Below are 7,403 nucleotides of genomic sequence, written 5' to 3' on the forward strand. Positions count from 1 at the left end.
AACATAGTGGTAAACTTGTCTCTATTGTAATAGATACCGATACGATAGATAGATAGACTAGATAGATAGATACGGGACTACGATAGACTAGATACAATACTGACCCAGAACTGAAGATAGTTCTTTATTTAAGTCCCTGGAGGGAAATTGGCTCGTCATCACGCAGCCAGGGTACATTAAAATAACCAATAAAATACCAACAATAGAACATAAAACTACCTTACGCTAGGAACACAGTAAAAAAAACACACAGTACACAGGTAGGCTACCCCACGTGCCGAGACAGAGTCTGTACTGCACAGAGGCTGGGTGAGCACTCATCCTCGGAGCCCCACATGAGTCGGTCACCGCGCGTGTGTATTGCTGTAATCAACATATAGCGTAGGATGATAGAGAATTGAATAATATTTCATAATAACATAAATAAAATAATATGTAATATCAGGAACACAACTGAGCGAATAGGAATAAAAAAACTGGGAAATGGATGGAGAGAACTGAGTGATAGAAAGGCCGCTTCGTATCATTATAAACTACATTATTATAAACAGTTCCCCATCATTGGGTACGATGCATTTTCTGTCTCATGGGGAACCATGTGAATTGTTACCGCACAGAGAACTAAAATAAATTTCTAAACTGGTCTTTTAAAGAAGACATCGCGCCATGTAGTCAGTCTAATGATGGGTGATCGTCATTCGCGAGTTTATAAATTCCCTTCTATGCTGTTTTTCATGTAATTCTATATGAGGCCATGTTCAAAACTACCTTCCTCAGAATCTAGATGCTGGTGGTTTCGCGGAGCTGGGTCTCATGGCTAACATGTCCCTTGCGCACATTCAGAAACAAACATAAAACAACAAGTCAAACAATGAGAAATATATCAGGATGTGTTTCAGCTTTTCAAAGAAGACCATGGCCATTTTTTTCTATGAAAAACTACAACTCTATGGTTTACCAACAGTTTGCCAGCTATGTGCTACCTTTGTGTTCACATAACCTTAACACATCAATACTTAGGAATAACAAGCTAACAGCGTACCAATCAATTGGATTAATAATAGCGAACTCTCAAAATAGACACATATACATACGTCGTCAAACATTACACACACAAATACATACAGTATTCCATTGTAAAACACCAGAACCTTTAGTGTTGTCAGAAGCTGTTTTCCGCAGCTTAACCACACCAAACACAGACGTCAAGTGGAAGTCAGTTATAAACTTTCCAGGTTGTGTTAAAGGGCTACTCTTTAATTTGATTTCCACTGTGCTGTAAAGGTGGTTTTTGATTTAGAAGTTGTGTTTAGCACAATATAAGTTTATTCTTGTGATAGGAGGACAAGATCTCTGAGCTGATATATCCAAGGAATAGGACGTAATAACTGGTTATAACCAAAAGGAGACACCTGATGGTCAGACCAAGAGCCATGATGACGATGAGCTAGTGTGAACTTGCAGATGTTAAAGGGAGCTTATCATCTCAGTATACAAGCGTGTGTGATGACCAAGATGAAATAGGTGTGCTGTGTCTTATATTTTGAGTATTACATAATAAACGTGTTTTGGAGGTATATTACCTGCCCAGGGACGCAGATGAAGATATCAGTATTCAAAGCATCTCTTTGCTCTGAGAGTGATGCTTTTTTCTACCATATCACTGAAATAATAAACACAGTGATTTAAAACACACACACCCCACAACAAATTGCCCGTTTTTCAAACACTTGCTTTCGTAGGGATTGAACCTAACACTCGTACACTAACAGTTTAAAAGTGCTTTGACAGAAAAAGCAGACGATCTAACCGGTGAAACACAAATTACACTTCAAGCATTTAAAAAATAAAGAAATACCAAAATACGTAACTAGATCGAGAGCAGAATACGAAGCCGTCAAAATATAACACAAGAACATAAGATAACAATGGAATAAATAGATGAAAGTAAAAAAACAACCAACACGATAGAGACGGCAATTGTAAACAATGGGTTAGGAAGTGATTTAAAACTAGTTATTTAAACAGCTGGAAGGTGGGTTTTTTATTACCTGCTAGACAGAATAGCAACAGACAGACTTTCCCGACGATTTAACCATGACAAGATCATAAAAAACAGAGTTATTAGTGTCAAACCTGAACAATATACAGTGAGTGATGGTCAAACATCCAAGAGAAGTAAAAAACAACACATGTTTTAAGTAGAGGGGTACTTTACCATCAACTCAAACTCATAAAGTAACACATACAAGGTAAGAGATGCTCCTCCGTCTCCCCAGTTCGAGGGGTTTTTTATTCCATTCCTGTTCGTTTGCCGCTCTCCCCCAACTCCCGTTCAGCCAGGCACCACGCGCGCGTCTGTGGTCCTCCAGCGCGTTCCTATACCTTCTTGTCGCGCGCCTCCCTCGAGCCTCGCTTGTCGGGGCGTGAACATCTCACCAGCCCAGCTGCTTTGGAAATGGTCATACCAGGCAGAGCGCCCGTGAGCTGCAGAGTAGGGGGGCCGATAATACGGAGGAAAAAATAACAACATTTTTTGTGTGTGTGTGTGTGTTTTGTAAGCAGCAAGCGAGGGAATATGTAATAACTGACGGAGCAGGAAGTAAGTTAGCGTGTGTATTTAGTGACCTTTGGACTTCATATTCAACATTTTTATCTAGCTAACCTAAATACTCCACCAACCGTCAGTCACCGCTCTTCACTACGTCCTGGCGACCAATCGTTGCTAAGCACGCTGCGACGTCACAGTGTTTGGCTGTGTGTGTGTGTGGACAGCGCAGGGAGTGACCGCACTGATAAGACAGACAAACCCTGCCCGTTTCACAAACTTATATCACAATACAGCAGCATGTGTGGAGACTTAGCTCTAGGTGTGTAAGCATTTTTAGTCCGCTCAGACAACACACACACACACATACTGTATAACGTTACATATCGCTTAACGTTACGTAGCGGAGGAGCTGACAACCAGAGAGAGAGAGGTGAGTAACATGTAACAGCTTTGACCTAACGTCACCTGCACCAGCTTTATCGGTTAACATTGAGCTATCGTAACTTCTACAGCTAGCGTTAAAGTGCTGTATTAGTCCTACACTAAGTGGGCCAGAATGTATAAAACAACATAAAGCACAGACGAGACAATTTAGCCTAAAATTAGCGCGACGCTGTGCTGCTAAATTGTTTTATTATGTAAACCGCCGGGCGCGTGACTGTGTGACGTTTTTGCAACACTAACGGTTTTGTAACGTTTATAAGAAACGGTTTTCATGCCTCACGTTACTTAACAGTTGTCGGTTGGTGTTAACACGACGGCACGGAAACCATCTTCGGTCAGTCTGCACTGAAGTTGAATCACCATGCAGTAATAATACATAAATTAATTAATAAACTGGACCTTAACTTCCTAAAATGTCCCTCTGAAATACAGACCGACCAGTGCTGGGTTAATGAGGCAGATACCAACATTAATGTTAGAGTCAGTGCCTGAAGTGGATCCACTAAATGTGCCAGTACCTTAATTCACTACAACCTTAATTCTTTATTTATCCATTTTAACAAGGACATTTTCAGTGCTGTTTTCTCAGTGTGACATTTAGGGTTAGGGTTACTGCTGGGTTTTTTTAAATACTGATGTCCAGACCTTGGTGGCCTCAGTGGTGAGTAGACCATCCTCCCCAGAGTTGGCAGTACTCAATAAGAAGTAAGGGTACTCATGTGGACAAAAATCAGAAGTGCTGGTGCTCAGTACTGGTAGGTACTGACCCATTTCAGGCACTGGTTTGAGTGTTTGAAGCGGCTATAATCAATAGTTTCACAGAGTAGGGGGTCTAGTAGTGATGACTCCACAGAAAACTATAACATGACTCAGCAGTTCTCCTCTGCTTTGTGTAGCTTTAAACTGTCTTTTATAGGGATTCACAATTATTATTGGGGCGACACTGTTGGGGGCTTTATGCTCTATGAAAGCCAAAGTATGTTTGCGAAGTATTTCGATGAACTTCAGATCAGTTGTCTGTTTTTGTGGCGTTGGATTTGGTTAGAACAGAGCTATGGGATATTAAATTATCCATCTTTGCTCGGTACATCTTAGCCTGTGTGTAAAAACTACAGGTTATGATTCACTTTGAAAGATATCTGCCCGCCTCAAAAAGAGAATGAGCTCTAAGAAGACAAGAGGATTGATATGATTGTCTTTTAGGCCAATATCTGGACAAGTTACGCTGCTTTGGGGCTCATACAGTTTTAACATATTGTATTTTGTAAAATTAAGGAGTTTCATAATGCGCTTTTAGGTTTTTGCAACAGGGGCTTAAGGATGCTAGGCCGAGCAAAGGATGGGATTAAGTGGTGTAATATTCCCAGTACGGCTGTTGCTAAGGGCCGAGAGATCCAACGCCGCCAAATAACAGACAAGGGCTGGAGGTCTGAGGAGTGCATCGAAGATATTTCGCCAAGACATACTTTTGCCGTTTTGGCGAGGTTAGTAGCATATAAGAGCCGTTGTGGGCTTCCAACAGGTGTTCGGCCCGAATAATGAATTGTGGGAATCCGCGTGATGAAAGAGACAGGTTGTAAACCTGACAGCAAAGCAGAGCGGAGGAATCTGCCTGAGTCGAGTTTATAGTTTTCTGTGTGATGGTTCATCACTACGTAGACCCCCTACTCTGCTGAAACTATTGTGATTATGAGCCCCTTCAAGACACTCAGAAACCAGTTTGCCTGAAATGTGGTCAGGTAGCCTACCAGTACTGAGCATCCAGCACTTCTGATTTGTTTCCAGCGATGGGAGTACCTTAACGTTCTTATTGAGTACTGCCGAATCTCTTGGGGGGAGCGATGGTCTGAGCTCACCAACTGGGCAGGGCCACCCAATGGGGTCTGGAGCATCAGCTATGTTTAAAAGGAAACCCAGTCTGTACAGCGAGTGGAAGCCCTAACCCTAAATGTGTCACACTGGAGAAAACAGGCAGGCTGAACAAGTGGTCCTTGTTAAAAGATGGTATAAACAAAGACATTAAGGTTTGTTAGGCTGAAGTTAGGCGTTTGTAGGTGAATTGAAGCGTGTGCTTTGTGAGATTAAGGTTGGTACGTGAGAGTTAGATGGTAAGGTGGGCCACAGGTTGTAGTGGGATCCATCTTCAGGGCGAGCTGACGTCTAACATTAGATGTTGGTATCGCCCTGCATTTAACCCGCCACTGGTCCGTCTGTATTTCAGGAGGACATCTTTTTAGGAAGTTAAGGTTCCTGATGGTTTTATAATGTCAATTTATGGGTATTAGTTACCTGCATGGCTGGATTCATGCACTTCAGTGCAAGACTGGGAGTCGGAGAGAATTGGTTTTCCGGTGCCGTCGTGGTTAACACCCAACCGGACAAACTGTAGATAACGTGACGGCTATGGAGAAACCGTTCTCTATAAACGTTATACAAACCGTTTAGTTGGCTTGCAGAAAACTCGCTTCACACAGGTCACGCGCCCGGCCGGGGCGTTTACCGATAATAATGAAACAATGTTAGCAGCACAGGTCGCGCTGAATTGGGTAGGCTAAATTGTCTCGGTCTGTGCTTTTTATGTGTGTTTTTATACTGAGGTTCTGGGGACCACTTAGTGTGAGGCGACTAATACAGCACGTGTTTAACTCTTAGGCTTTGTAGGAAGTTACGATAGGCTCAATGGGTTAACCGGATAAGAGTGGTGGCATGCGGTGGACTGTTAGGGGTCAAGAGCTGTACAGTGTTACTCATCCTCTGGTGTCTCTCTCTGTTGTCAGCTGCCTCCGCTATGCGGGCCGTGAGCGTGGAAAGCGATACTGTAACGGTTATGGACAGTATGGTGTGTGGTGTGTGTGTGTGTGGTGGCTGTGGTGTTGTCTCGGAGCGGAGTCTAAAATGTCTTACACACGCCTAGAGCTAAGTGCTGCCTCACACATGGCTGGGCTGTAGGTGTTGTGAGTATATAGGGTTTGGTGAAGACGGGCAGGGGTTTTTGTCGTGTCGTATTCATGCTGCGGTTCACTCCCTGCGCGTTGTCCACACATCATGCACACGACAGCACACAGCGACCGCACACACGATCACACACACGACGACAGCCAACAGGCACTGTGACGTCGCAGGGCGTGCTTAGCAAGACATTGGGTCGCAGGACGTAGTGAGAGGAGCGGTTGATCTGACGGTTTGGCAGTACTTTAGGTTGTGGTGGACTAGATAAAAATTGTTGAATTATGATGTCCGCAAAGGTTCACTATAATGAACACGCCGTAACTTACTTCCTGCGTCGTCGAGTTTAGTTATACGATGAGTTCCTCGCTTGCTGGCGCTTGACAAAAACACACACGACCACCACACACACACACACCGACACACAGCACACGGCACAGCTGGATACGCTGGGGCCGGATTAGGCGACAGAAAGATTACAAAAGCGTGCAAGATGTTCCTCGCGCCGGCGCGTTCCTGCGAAGTAGTTTGTCAGTATGGAGGTTGTTGTTGGTTGCCTGGGAAACTGTTGTAACACTTAAAGCTTATAGAGCGATGCGTCGGCTGCTGCGTGGGCTTAATACGTTTGAAGAAAGCTAGGTGCGGGTTAAAATTGCTTGGGGCCGTTGCCTAAATGGCAGACTTTTTGACTCATTAGAGCGCCAGTTTGACCATTAATGCTGCTGGCGATATCAGGGGTTTTACACATGGTCAAGAAAAACAAGAAAAAAGAAGAAAAAGAAAGAAAGAACGTATCTTTTCGCATTCAATGTTTGCTTGCGAAAACAGTCTTGACACAGGGCAGCTTTCTACAGACGCAATCAGGCTTCTTAAGAGGATATAAGTTATGCTGGTGATGTTATAAACTTGCTTATATTAAAGGGTACGAGTAAGTACCTACAAGTTAATAAGTAAAGTGCCCCCTGGAAGGGTCCACAGTGACAGTAGTCGGTACTTGTTCTCTATGTGTATAGATAGATGAGTTGGAGTTAGAGTAGATAGAGTAGAAGGATAAAGTACGATAGATAGATTTAGGTCTTTTATGTAATCGCCTGGAGGGAAATGGTGGGTGGGCGGTCATAGCAGGGGGCCAGGGGTACATTATAATTACAATAAATACAACGAATAGAAAAAAATATCTGTAGCTGAGAAAAGATAAAAGAAAAAGAATAAGTGAGCGTAGTTGTATTAATGGCATAAGAGTGTTTGCAAGATTGTACTGATGACATGTGATTTGTGGATGTTTAATAACTTTTTTTTTTGAATTTTTTATTATATATATAAAACTAATTTATAATATGTGGTATTATGTTATAATATGATGAGGCTGAATGGATGGGAAACTTTGATAGATCCCTTTATATATATTCTTTATTATCCTCTATTTGCGTAATCCATGTTTCTGTTCATGGGGGATTCATGT

The 7,403-nt window shown here is 42.7% G+C and overlaps 1 protein-coding gene across 2 annotated transcripts in view; it reads left to right on the plus strand.

The window, feature by feature from the left end:
• The first annotated feature begins 2,754 nt into the window (after positions 1-2,754).
• The window catches only part of tspo (translocator protein), a 5,871-nt gene continuing 1,222 nt past the window's right edge, over positions 2,755-7,403 (plus strand). The window contains exon 1 of one of the 2 annotated variants that reach the window (XM_035662743.1): positions 2,755-2,977. The gene's annotated coding sequence lies outside the window, so the exon portion shown is untranslated. Of the gene's footprint in view, positions 2,982-7,403 lie in introns of both variants that reach the window. The other variant, XM_035662742.1, reaches the window with a different exon arrangement.

This window comes from Morone saxatilis, unplaced genomic scaffold, assembly GCF_004916995.1.
Source record: "Morone saxatilis isolate NCDOM2014 unplaced genomic scaffold, NCSU_SB_2.0 Contig18, whole genome shotgun sequence".
Taxonomy (NCBI): domain Eukaryota; kingdom Metazoa; phylum Chordata; class Actinopteri; family Moronidae; genus Morone; species Morone saxatilis.